The following is a 15182-nucleotide window of genomic DNA, read 5'->3' on the forward strand; positions in this document are numbered from 1 at the left end:
GAATTGGCTCTTCCTTGACTGCCAGCATGGATAGTGGGGCCAAGCCAGCGGAAGGAAAGCAACCGGGACTTAGAGCTCTGGGAGGGAGACTTGAGTCTTGCCTTGGCACTGGCACTGAGGTCGGTCCTGGCTTAGTGGACGGGCTCGAACGTGGCTCAACATCCATGAGAAACAGACCCTGGCACCGCCTGGCACCTTCTAGTGGCACTGGCTGTTTAGAGGTAGTTCTTGGAGGCCCATGGCACAGGTCTGGAGCTATGTGAGGGTGGGGACCCTGATACGGTATAAAGGTAGGTGGAGACTTAAAATCTTGTCCTAGCAGGACATCATAACCTCCTGGTATATAGGTTTCTACTGCCATGGTACATATCTTAGAACGGTGAGGTCGTGTGACTCAACCGGACAGTAGGTAAGAACATCTTGACGAGGCTCTCTGTCGTGATGAATTGGGGCATATCAACCTGAGCTCCGTAAGGAATATTATCCTCTCGGATGATGGATACCTGCACACCAGTGTCGTCGAAAGCTCGGACCTGGTGGGCAGGATAACGACGTCTGGGTGGTGCGACAAATACGGGGCCCTGAGCAGGAGGGCCTAGAGCTGATGGATTTGTCACGGCCATAGCAATGGCAGAAACAGGAGCTTTCTCGGGGCATCCCGCCCAGGCAGCAGTGTGCCCATGCACTTTGCATGAGTCACAGAAACTCTTGCTAAAATCAGGCCTTATCCTGATGTTTTTGTTCCAATGGCCATTGTTCTTGTTATTAGAATGACTGGGTAGTCCATTCGGAGGAGTAGCGGCAGCTTGCTGAGGAGGTTCCACCTTTGAGAGGCACTGCTCCGTGGTGTGACTTGGTTTATCGCAACGCCCACACACAGGTTTCCGTGGAGGAACATTGGGGCGCTGGGTAGGCTCAGAGGTGGCAGCAGGAGTAAGAGGGAGAGCAGGGCGCATTTTCTTCTTTAAAGACCTCTGCAATGGATGGTGGGTGTCATAGGCATCTGCCCATTTACAGCACTCCAAAATAGTCTTAGGGGCCTTGTCCACCAAGTGGGTGGCAAGAACAGGGGGAGCGTAGGACAGGAAGTCCTCTAACTGAAAGAGTTCTAAGACCTCCTCAACAGATGTTGAGTTGGAGGCCTTCGTCCACCTATGGAGTGCTGGTGTCTTCTTGGCTAACCACTCTGTCCAGCGAGATCTTGTTGCTCATTCAGGGGAAGGGCCTCGAATGCAGTCCACCCTTGCCAGCGAGATGCTTGCCAAGGAGGAGGGCCACTTCCTGAGGGGTTGGATTGAAGTTCTCAAACACCTGCTCGACATGATCAAGCCAGGTGTCGGGTTCGTTATCATCCCAAGTCCTAATGAGGGCGCCCATGCTGTGGAGGTAAGAGTGAGAAGGGTGTGGGACTCGGGGGTGCCAAAGTGGTACTCTGGACTGCCATAACCAGTTGATATGCTCTTTCTTTATCCCTTTCGGCTGCTTGGAATGCTCTTTCAGCTGCTTCTCTTCTCTCTTGTATTTCCCTCTCAGCTGCTTGGAATGCTCTTTCAGCTGCTTCTCTTTTCTCTTTTGCTTCTCATTCAACTGCTTCTCTCCTCTCTTGTGCTTCTCTCTCCTTCTCCCTTTCGGCTGCCTGGTAGGCTCTCTCTGCAGCTTCCTTCATTTTATCATTCACCCAATTGATCAGTTTTGCGCCCTCCAGCCCCATGACTCTTCCGGCTTTGGTGAAGGTCCTGGCCTCATCCAGTGCTGCGTTACTGGCCATCTCCTCAGCAGTAAAACGCTAGCAGTCTAGCCCGAGAATAATAGTTGCAAAACTGCAAATGTCGCCAGGGGTATGCGGAATACTCAACGCATATACTTGGCAAGATGACCTTAAAATCCCTGCAAATACAGTTACTACTGGCGCGTAGCGTGGCAGAAAGCTCACACTGTAAAATCTCTGTAATTTACAGTTCGGCGGAGAACTTGACACCGATAATGGATTTGGCAATAAATTTCGTAAATGTGGAACCTCAACACGAGTACAGGTTTGTCAATGAAAAGAAAGAATCTGGTCACGAATTTCACGGAAGTAGCAAATGAAGTAGCAAATGAACCTCGTAAATGTGGAAACTCAACGCAAATACGGCTTTGTGAATAAAAAGGAAAGAATCTGGTTATGAATTTCACGGAAACTCAACGTGAAAAAGTCATGAAGTATCAAATGAACCTCATAAACGCAGAAACTCAATGCGAATACGGCTTTGTGAATAAAAGGAAAGAATCTGGTCACGAATTTCACAGAAACTCAACGTAAAAAGTCATGAAATAGCAATTGAATTTCGTAAACGCGGAAACTCATGCAAATACGGCTTTGTAAATAAAAAAGAAAGAATTTGGTCACTAATTTCAAGGAAACTCAACGTGAAAAAACTTGGCCCATGCAGTTGATAATATAAAATGCATATGAGGTCTCCCTTTTTTTTATATCCTCTCAAGGACGAAGAGGAGAAGGGGATAAAAATTATTTTTCCTTTTTCTACCAATGCAAATCCCTGGTCTATCTTACCCTTTCACCCTAGCTATGCTCAGAATTCGTATTTTAAACGCTAGTTCGTATACATTAAAGGAAAGAGGAAGAACCAGAATGAAGATCTCTCACCACTGCATAAATAAACCACCTCCGCACAAACCCCTAACATGTACCCTTTTTCACCCTAGGTCTTGCGAACGTAAGACCCTCCGATTCCACCAATTTAAAACCCTGGAGAATTAGGCCTGCACACAGGTCGGCTAGACAGAAGGGACGAATCACAAGAATTTCAAGGCCACGGTAAAGAAAGTTAGGCTAAGGGTAACATGTGTCTTTGTTTGTAAAGCAAAAGGATTTGCTCTCATTATTACTTTCTGCCTAGAAAAAAAAAAAAAGTTTACCTTTGATTTTGCCTATCCTAATGTTAAGAATTTTACGCTAACACTTTGTTTTCCTTTTTTTTATATTGACTCATCTATTCTTTTGTTAATAAGCAGGGAAATGGATATGGTTCAAGTAGACACTTGGCCAGTGTTTTATATTCTGTCCTGTTTAGGCCTGCAAGCAACCAAAAGCGCGAGCCAGAGAGAGCGAGAGAGAAAGAGAGAGCAAGTAAATGCTCGGACAAGGACCAGCGTGTTGATTCACATAAAAAAACATGAAATATCTTTACAATGAGAGATTCGCGATTAACTTGCAATTTACGAAATATGGCACTTATTTGCCCGGAGTACGTCTAATCGAAATTCTATCTCATTCCAGGTATTCTCCAACTACTCCATATTACCGTTGCTAGAGCTGTCGTTATCCTTGCTTTTAAGGCCTCAACATTAGGTACTGGTGTACTTGTACACTTTATCCTTGGTATAACCCCAAAAGAAAAAATCAAGAGGGGTCATTTCTGGTGAACGTTGTGGCCATTCTGTCGCGCACAGCAACAACGGATGCATCACTCAAACTGGGTCTACCGCTTCTCATACGGTCTTTGTGAACTTTTTGTACCGGTCTTTAATGCTTTTAACATCTGGTGGATCTTGTCGTTACTCATTTCTGAACTTGCGTTGAACTGCAACAGGAGATTTTGTTTCGTAGTACCAAAACACACTGGGCTTTCTCCTGCAATGGCAATATTTCTGCTATTCTTGACTCAGCTGGCGGATAGAGTGATCACAGTGGCATCTGTAGTAAAACAAAAGAAACTTCAGTAACTGCTCAACAGAATGTGAAAGTTGCATGGTCACATCCACAATATTTTTAAAGTTATTAATCTTATTAATTATTGAACGACTTTGTGGAGAACCTGTATATATATAATATATATATATATATATATATATATATATATATATATATATATATATATATATATATATATGTATGTATGCCCACAACGTTCACCAGAAATGACCCCTCTTGATTTTTTCTTTTGGGGTTATATCAAGGATAAAGTGTACAAGTGCACCAGTACCTAATGTTGAGGCCTTAAAAACAAGGATAACGACAGCTCTAGCAACGGTAATATGGAGTAGTTGGAGAATACCTGGAATGAGATAGAATTTCGATTAGACGTACTCCGGGCAAATAAGGGGGCGCATATTGAAATTTATTAGTAATGTAAAAAAAACGTTAGTCATTGTTGTTGAAATTGAAGAAAACCGTATACCTCTACCTAACATGGTTTGTGTTTTTAATACAGGTCTGAATCCGGGAAAGACAAATATATGGAATATATATATTACATAATTAATATAATTATATATTATATACAATATTATATATATAATTTATATATTATATATATTATAGGAGACAAAGGAAGGCGACGGCTAGTAGGACACATCAGCGTTCGTAATATCATTATTACATCTTCAGGGAATCTGTTAGACAATAAATAAAATTACTTTAAAGTTACTTTAAAATTACATTAAAAATTACTCTAAAATTCAACATTTATAAATTACAACACAATTAAAAAACACACACACAGAAGCAAAAAGAAAGAAAAAAAAGACCAAAGACCGCTAACCAACCTTATGCAGGGATGGCAAAGAGACAGCTACGACAAATACATAAATAAAAGTTAGCTCAGGTACAGTTGTGTGGAGGAGGTCTGGGTATTTAACTGGGGAACCAGTTGTTTAATAAATAATGATTCTAGGATAGGGAGTTCATATGCATTGCTTGTTTGGCCTATTATTCGGAAATGGCTCTTTCTATATATATTTTACACTAAACATAGTAACATTAATTTTACCGTGGAAAAAGAGGTGAACAATCAATTACCTTTCTTAGACGTTCTTGTCACTAGGGATAATGGCTCTTTTAATGCATCTGTTTTTAGAAAGAAAACTTTAACTGGTCTAGGATCCAATTACTATAGTTCTTGTTTTTATGATTTTAAACTAAACTCTGTTTTTACTCTCCTCCACAGGGCGTTTTTTTATTACATCGAACTGGCAATTCTTCCACCAAGTAATTAGTTTCCTTTCTGGATATTTTACGAATAACTGCTTCCCACAGACTTTGTTTTATAAATAAAGCTCCATTTGTTTCTTAACAAACAATTCACTAATGTCGCCAAACCCTGTACAGTACCAAAATTAGCTTTTTATGCCAAATTCCCTTTTTTACATGATGACTCCTTTCGGAAAAGTTTGCACAAACTGTTCATAAACATTATGGTGCCATAATGTTTATGAATAAACCCATTAACAATAAACCTACTAACAATCGGTTCCTTTTTCAGATATAAAGATCGATTGGACCCTCTTTTCACCTCCAACTTGGTCTATAAGTAGACTTGCTCTAAGTGTAACTCCGGGACATATGTCGGATCCACGAGGAGGTTACTGTGGGACAGAATCGACTCTCATCGGGGATTAAGTTTCCGTACTGGCTGTAGGCTCTCCAATCCCGAACATTCTAATATGAGAAACCATTAAAAAAACTGTAAAATATATATAGAAAGAAGCCATTTCCGAATCATAGGCCAAACAAGCAATGCATATGAACTGCCTATCCTAGAATCATTATTTATTAAACAACTGGTTCCCCAGTTAAATACCAGGACCTCCTCCACACAACTGTACCTGAGCTAACTTTTATTTATGTATTGTCATTCTGTCTCTTGCCTTCTCTGCATAAGGTTGGTTAGCGGTCTTTGGTCTTTTTTTTTCAAATTGTGTTGTAATTTATAAATGTTGAATTTTAGAGTAATTTTTAATGTAATTTTTAAGTAATTTTATTTATTGTCTAACAGATTCCCTGAAGATGTAATAATGATATTACGAAATGTAGGAAATAAAGAATTAAAAATGAATTACAACGTTTCCAATGGTTCGCCTTCACGCTGATGTATATGTATATATATATATATATATATATATATATATATTATATATATATATTATACATGATACACAGTGTTCCGATGTATATGGTCTGTAGCTATCATGTACATACATTGTTATAAGGAATTGTTCTAATGTAGCTCGGTGTTAACTTTTGCTCCCGTATCACAACCTCTCCCGCATAGAGCTACAGCTCAATATCTTTTTACAAAAAAGTAAAATTTTTCTCTCATATTCTAAGAATTCATTTCTTCCGTATCAGCCTCTCCACTTATATCAACGTAATGCATCCCCCCCAACAGAAAAAAAAAGTCAAGCCGAAGAAGAGTTTTCGAAAGAAGCTCCCCGAATTTTCACGGGTTGTCAAGCCGCTCAAGAAGGTCATACGTCTTTTGTTTCCCAACCCTCCCACTTAAGAGAATTTCTGAACGCCGGGACAGGCGAGAAAGGCCTCTTCCGTGCTTCTTTTCCATCTAAATTGCAGCTGTCTTCTATGCATGAGATCTTATCATCAGGCTTCGGAGCATCATGAATATATTTTATGCTTCGCTTCCCGCGCAAATTACGCGCCACTTTGCGAAATACTCGTCACGGGGTCTTTGAAGCGTCGTGAAGGGTCGTTCTTTATGACCCCGCGCTTCAAGGTGGCGTTGTATTCCAATTCCCCCTAATGCCCTTTTTCCCATTCTTATTCAAGGGCTTTTAGCCTTTCACCTTGAATAGTTTCGATTTTTAGTTTTCTGTAAAAGAAAACTATTGAGATGGCTATTTGTCTGTCCGTCCGTACATTTTCTGTCCGCCCTCATAATCTTGAAAACCACTGAGGCTAGAGGGCTGCAAATCAGTATATTGATTATCCACCCTCCAATCGTCAACATACAAAATGACAGCCTTCTAGCCTGAGTAGTTTTTATTTTAATTAAAGTTAAAAGTTAGCTATAATCGTGCGTCTGGGATCGCTATAGTGCTAATAATACAGGCCGCGGCTGAGAGATTCATACAACATTATACGCCGAATAAAAAAATCGATTGGGTCGTTGAAGCTTCGGCTCATTTTTTACTTGTTATGTATCGACAGCGTTCTGAAATTGTTTAAGAAAATAGTCCACCTCCCTCACATGCGTAGATATGATCCGGTCCGGCAGAAAAACCTGTTGATTGCTTGGAAAAATTTAGTCGCTTCATATAGAGTTGAATTTTTATGCGCGGTCAGATTATTATTATTATTATTATTGATAATACAAAGGACCAAAATCAAATTCTTCCGAAATCTAAATTAGATATTGTTTTGAGTATATACCCGTGAAAGAAATGAGTGCAGAGTTCACGGAATAGCTTTATCAACTCCAAAATAGTCTTAAGTTTTTTTCTCTCTAAATGTAGACGCGTTACGTCGGCCATTATATCAAAATATTTCATAGACTCCTCTATTTCACTTATGCTTTTCCTCGCGCGGAGAGGTCTTCGTGAAAAAAAAAGATCCGCTAAATAACAAATAGCATATACCTCTCTATATATCAATCTGTCTAATTATATGGATGTCTGTCAGTTGATAAATTTTTTATGTATCTAATTCCTTTTACCTTTTCCTAAATAAGATTTCATATAACAGCCTACATAGCTGAACGAGTGTTGGTACATGACGGTTAAATGACAGTTCCTGGAAAAGATGAAAAGATTATTTTCAGGCTGAAAAAATCTTTCTTTTTTAGAAAAAGATGCTGACGTTTAATCAAGTGAAAATGTCAAAACAAAATGGGGACAGCGAAAAACGTGTATACGAAAATAGTTCATGATGAAATGACTGAATTCGTACCAGGAATTCCTCTGGACAGGTGCTAATAACTTCACCCTATTAAGCAGAGAGAGAGAAAAAAACAGATTTTTAAAATGAATGCTCCTAATTTGGGTAAAGTATGACTGAAGATTCAGACGGTGTTCTGATAGTAATTTTTATCAAATGTTTATATATATATATATATATATATATATATATATATATATATATATATATATATATACATATATATATATGTGTGTGTGTGTATAAGTGTGTATGTATATGTTTTGTGGATTCATACATACATAAATACAGACAGATATATATGTATATATATATATATATATATATATATATATATATATATATATATATATATATATATATATATATATGAATATGTATATATATGTATATATATATGAATAATATATATATATACATATATATATATATATATATATATATATATATATATATATATATATATATATATATATATATTATATATATATATATATACTCTAGATCGTCTTCTAATCTAGGTTAAGGTATACATGTCCGGGAGGCTTTTTGCTTCGCTTCTGGCATTTACTTTTGTTTAGGAACAGTTGAACATAATTAATTATGGGACCTTGAGGAAAAAACGTCCTAGGGTTTTTCTTTTCTTATTCCTTTGTAGATATAAAATGTTTCACCTGGGTTAATTGCTGCTTAATCTAGTTGAGCTAAGTCGGCACGGGACTTGGGGGGGGGGGGGGGGGGGGGGGCGGGGGGGAGGCGACTTCAGCCTGTCTCACACAGAACACACGGCTTATACGGTTGGCCACCCGTGTAAACCGTACATACAACCGAACCAACCGTGGCCTTATCCGAGTTACACTCGGGCCATTCGAGTGTATCCGTGAAAGCCGTGTATGATTTTTAAAACTTTTAAAAAACTGGCACGGGTGCCATGTCCGTGTATGATCGTAATAGTGATCGTACAAGACCGTGAGAGACCGTGTGAGACCGTATATACAACCGCACATGAAGTCCACTCCACTAGTGAGATCAACCGTGTCAATATCGTATATAAATCGTATGGAATCGTGTGAAACAATTCCCAAGTCCTACATCCAACACCCGGATTAACACTTGAATGTCACACGATCACCGTACGATTCAAACGAGTGTACACACGGTTTTATACGATCGCCATACGACCAATACGGTTTCATACGATCGCCATACGACCAATACGGTTCAAGTACGAATTATACATGGTCAAGTACGACCAGACACGGTCTCTACGTCTGTACAAAGCTCGTGTATGATCATACAGCACTCGAACACAACTACCTGCTGCCACCTTGAAACAACAGAGTACTTGCTACATAATGCCTCCAAAGAAGAAGAAGGTTCCCAAAAGAATCCCCGCCATGGAAGATTCTCCCAGCGAGAATACAAAAAGGGCCAAAAAAGGCCCTCCGACCACTGTCGACCCTGATGAGCTGGAGGACCCGCTGGCACTACCTGACGAGATACCCAGAGATTCAGACTCGGATGCCAGCTCGATGGGCCCTCCAGGAACTGCCTCCTTCTTCTTCTCCTTCTGTTGGCTTGTTCTTGTCTCCCCTCACGCCTTCTGGCCAAAATAATCTTAATGTCTATCACTCTTATCATGATTTCTAATTCCCTTATACTGTCATCTGCCATTTTTATAACTTCTCTGTTGATAGTTCGAAAATTTATGAAGCCAAGCCATCAAAACGAGTCAATTTATATCAAAACATACACGAATGTGTGATAATTCGAGCATAACTCGAACAAAAGTCGGTGGGACCGTATGTAAACCCTGTAAATGTCCAGTTAATCGAGTAAAAGTCGTGTTTAATCGTACTAGGCCGTAACAGACCGTACTAGACCGTACTTGGAACCGTACAACAATCGTATGAAAATCGTTTGCAAATCGTGTTCAAACCGTGACAAACCTTGCTTGACCGAGTATATCCGTGCTTTGTTCGTACATACTCGTGCTACATTCGAGTCTAAATCGTACCAACGGTTGGAGCTCAATACTCGTACCAGTCAACCCGTGTATAACCGAGTATACCGTATTGGAACCGTGTGCCCAACCGTGTTCTGTGTGAGACAGGCTTTTCAGAGAGCTGAAAAAGGGTCTAAGTTCAGTTCTGCGACATGGACAGTTACACTGACTGCTCTTTCTCTCACTGTAATTGAGAATCTCCGTCTCTTTATTCTCCCTCTTCACTCAACTTCATCTCCTTCTCTCTCCCTTCTATTAGTGTTTGGTGTTAGCCATGACTTCGTGGTTCGAGGAGTGTATGGTAAGGTTTTATTAAGCGCCCCTCGCCTCTATTTGATTTTCATTTCCGCAGTGTATTTCACAAATTTTCGTTATACATGTTCTGTTTCTTCAGCGTTCATTTTTCACATTATCGGAGTAACGGTTACAAACGATACTGTTTTTTTTTTTTTTGCCTGGACATTTTTGACCCCTTTTGAATGGCTTCACGATTTTTTCATGTGGTTAAATTGAGTACTCTCTCTCTAACACTCACCGATATATATATATATATATATATATATATATATATATATATATATATATATATATATATATATATATATATATATATATATATATTAGGGCTGTTGCCTTGTATAATAAGGCGCCCTATGAGGTAATGTTAGACTTGCGATAATCTTACGCTAAGTCGGTTGGTTATGCACTTCCGTACTCATTGGAGTGTCTTGGTGTTTGTAGATCACTTACGAAGTCGGTATTATCTTCTTTGGTTATGACGACGATGTGTTAAACTCATGATGATTCGGCAATGATGTGAGGTTCTAGTAGAAAACACGAAGTATAAAAAAATACTTATATTTCTCTGAGATTACATGATGAAGTTCAGAGGAAATTTGTACAGGTCTTCTAATGACGATGGCTTGATCGCTTCTGTCAACGATGATGGCTAATTCTGTTCTGTCCGACTACCATCTCGGTTACAAGTCATAAAGGAAGCAGACAGTAGCTCGAACATATGAACATACATACAAATGAAACACATTACTAATCACGTAGGCCGTTTGAATTATAGGTCGCGGTAGTTGTCTCAAGCAGGGAGCTTGGACTAATGTTTCAAAAACAAATGAATGACCACAGGTGACAGCATGTCAACTTAGCCTACTTGTATGTATCTGTCATCTTTATCGTCTCTGGTCTGATCACATTCCTGCAAGCAATCTGGTTGACCTCTTTAGTTTTAGTCTGATATAATATTATGGAATAACATTCCATATTTTTATTGTGTAATCACTTACATATATATATATATATATATATATATATATATATATATATATATATATATATATATATATATATATATATATACTATATATACATATATAAATATATATATATATATATATATATATCTATATATATATATATATATATATATATAAATGTATATATATTCTATGCAGAAGCTAAGTACTATGTCGTACCTCTAAGTAAATAGGATACAGAGGGATTTTACATCATCGTGGATTGTATCCCCATATACGTATATATATATAATATATAATATATATATATAATATAGATATATATATATATATATAATATATATATATTAGATACTTAATGCATGCAAGACATTATTGTGTAGGGTTATAATTTGTCAAACAATTGGGTCAAATTCCATGAGGAAGTAATTTTCTTGCAAAACTATTTTAGCAGAAATTGCTATCCATCCCACCTACTTGAGAAAATCGTGAGAAGTTTGTAATTAACATTGTTAAACCGAAAACACTCACTTTTAATGTACCTAAAAAAGAACTGTATATATTCTTGCCTTTTTGTTCAACATATAAACTTGTAAAACGAGAGTTCACCGTTGTACATAGCAGTATGTATCCATACGTTAAATTTAATATTATCCTCAAGAACCCCTTAAAAATCAGAAGTATTTTCAAGTTCAAGGACACCCTACCGCAGTTGATGCGATCTTCAACGGTATATTTGTTTACTTGTCCCAAATGTAGTTTGAGAACCTATGTCGATAATTCTAGTCGGCTGTTGAAGGTTCGCATCGATTGCCATCGGGGTGTCAGTCACCGAACAGGATTAGCTTTATCTAAGAAGGAATTCTCTGCAATACGCAACCATGCAGTAAAATGTAAACATAGCATTCAGTACAATTATTTAAAATCTTATCCCAAGCAATAGATAACCGGTCATTACCCATTCTGGAGTCCCTCTTCATTAAACAATTGTCACCAACCCTCGACAAACATTCAACTGCTGTACAATTGAACATTACCTAATAGACCATTCGCCCATTCTACCTTCTCGCCTTTGTCAAAAATGAATAATAACTTATTCTGTCTTGTCTATGCTTCTTTACCGGCAAGTTCTCGTTTCGCTATTTATTACTTTGTGTTCGCTTTTATATATTTTTTTGTAATCAGATACAGAAATTTTTGCCTTTTAAGATTAAAGGTCAATATTTTTCTCCTGTCTTTAGTAGTAATGTAATTTTCTTAGTTGATCACCTGTGGTTTTTGTGTTTTTAAGTTTTTTTTCCTCTCTTCTCTTTCTCCTGGAAGTGTCATTGTGCTTAGTAGCTTTGCTCTTTACTGTTAATCTCTTATTTAATTAGTTACCATTTTGCTTTTATGTAAATTTGAATGTAATGATAGTTATTCTATATAATTTTTAAAAGTATAATTTACTACTGTGCCCCATTTCTGTCTGATGTAATGTATAGAATTTTAATTTTTCCCCGTTTTTAGCCCTGAAGATGGGATTTGTATCCCGAAACGTAGGGGTTGGATAGAAATAAAGTTTTAACGGAAAAATGCTGAAGTTTCTGCTGGCCATACTCTTTCTATTAAAGATCCGACTTTCTAGAAGCGACAATGCCATTCATTATATGTATATGTATATATATATATATATATATATATATATATATATATTATATATATATTATATATATATATGTGTATGTATGTATATATATTCATATATATGTATATATATATATATATATATATATATATATATATATATATATATATATAAATATATATATATATATGTATATATATATATACAAAAAGAGACGAAAATGATTTTTTCTCTCTCTCTCTCTCTCTCTCTCTCTCTCTCTCTCTCTCTCTCTCTCTCTCTCTATCTCCTTTTTCATCCCGTCGAAAGTACCTCCGTACTATTTACTTTATTCTGCTTTGATGTGAATCGTCAAGGGTTAGCTCTAACAAAATAGTCATATAGGAAGACCATAAAAGTGTCGGAAAGGAATATTTCTCGAGGTATTGTGGCCCTCCGAGAACGGAAATTGTTTATAAATCAGTTTCCCTACTGTGTATATTTTTTGTAGGTCTCTTGACGGTCACATAAAGGAAATTTATTTTCTCTTTTATGGCTGGGAGGAAAGGACGTTTTCCAAACAGCCTAGCATGTCGGGGTTATTTTACTGATAGATCACTTATCAGATTATATTCTGGGAAATTAGTGTTGAATTTTCTGAATTTCGTGCTATGTAAGGGAGATAATCCTCTTAATGCATGAACGAGAATTAAATTTTGGCAAATTAGATTATTAATACCTAATTTTTTTTTATATCATGTACCAAAAAGAAATTGTTCTTAGTAATGAAGTTCGTGAAATCAAATTTTATTATTATCGACCTAAAATCGAGAAGAACTCAGTCTAATCCCTTAAAGGGAAAAACTGACATAGAGATATATGATAGATTTTGCACACCGAAGCTGAATTGCAAGAGCTTTAATAAGTATAGTGGAAGAAATTATTGATATTGTTGAAGAAAAAGAATACTAAAGAAGTGTAGTTAGTTATGCATGCATTAGCAATGCAATGTTCGCCTAAATACTCAGTGTTTGTTAATTTTTTTTACAAACACCAGGAAAGAATTTTTTTCGGATATAAACCAGACCAATAAAGTTAGAAAAATCCTGGATTCATATTCACGTCAACTATTCTCTGCATTGTTAATCCTTTAAAAGCTTTTTTTTTTTTTTTTTTCGCGTCTTTAATCTGGCGTTCATATAAACAACCCGAGCGACACCTGACTGAAGTCCTACTCAGCCAATTTTTTGAGAAATTCTTTTAGGATGTTTGGCAAATGAAGACGTTTCTCTTTCGTCACATCAATATTGTGTAAGCATCCTTAAATATGTATCATTGACTATCAAGTTTTTGACAAAATGCAATGCCATAAATTACCCTTAATATAAATAGTAAACAGAGAATGAATAACAGACAAAAAAGACATAAGTTTGTACCGGCACCTGAAAGAACACACATTTTTCTCACTGAAAGAAAAACAAATAAAAACCATCAGAAAAGCGACGAGGAGACGGGAGTTGGAGCAGTTGGTGCCTTAAACTCAGCCCAAAATAGTTTCCGTAAGACGTAGTTTAATTAGAAGGAATATCTTAGGAGCAGCTCGGGTTGTGAGAGGAAAGAGGAAATCCATTGTCAGGGAGGAAGACAGAGACACGCTCCCGAAATTGAGGGTAAATTAAATTTTTTCGCTAAAGGAAACTTGTTTAGGAACAGTGTGCTTGGAGTCAGTCTTAGTGATACGTAGGGATTTCGTAATAGAGTTCAACTAATTAGCTATTATTATTATTATTATTATTATTATTATTATTATTATTATTATTATTATTATTATTATTATTACTTAAGATTTGCATAAATGCATATGAAAAGTCTTAAATGAGAATTATCACATTCAAAGTACTTTATTATTTTGTTATTATTATTATTATTATTATTATTATTATTATTATATTATTATTAATTATTATTAAAACTGGCAGAGTAATAAACTTTTAAAAACGTTACTTCATTTGAATCCTTATTAATGCTTTTATTACTATTATGATAATTAATATTAAAATTAATAATTTAATTTTAAAAACTTTAAAATATTAAGATTCTTAATAATTATTTTAAAACTTAAAATATAGATAAATGCGCATGGAAGAATCCTAAAGGGTGTTGAACTTGCAAAGCAAATTTCTACAATTCAAAATTCTAATATGAAAACAGGAATAAAAAATGAGAAAACGGTCAACAATACTTAACCAATAGATAAAGGTGAAATATGAATAGATAAACAGATATATTTGACTAGGCAAAAGTTTAGAAGTATAATGCATAGTCTTTCATTTCCGTCATTGCTTGACTACAATGGCAAACCTTAACTGCTGAAGAACGAGACTAAAATAACTTGTTGTAGTGTAGTTCATAAGAAAATATGACCGAACTGGCAGAATCGGTTTCGCTCTCTCAAAGTTCTACTCGATTCGAACTTATCCGTTGTGTTTTATGCTTGAAACGACTTCGATACAGTTTCACCTCCAGTATTACATTTCAGCCTGAGACAGGTTAGGCTGCTTCAGGCTCCAAATTCCATTTCAACTTGAAACAGGATTGACATAATTTCATCTTGACTATTACAATGCAGCT

Source organism: Macrobrachium nipponense, chromosome 8 (assembly GCF_015104395.2).
Source record: "Macrobrachium nipponense isolate FS-2020 chromosome 8, ASM1510439v2, whole genome shotgun sequence".
Taxonomy (NCBI): Eukaryota; Metazoa; Arthropoda; class Malacostraca; order Decapoda; family Palaemonidae; genus Macrobrachium; species Macrobrachium nipponense.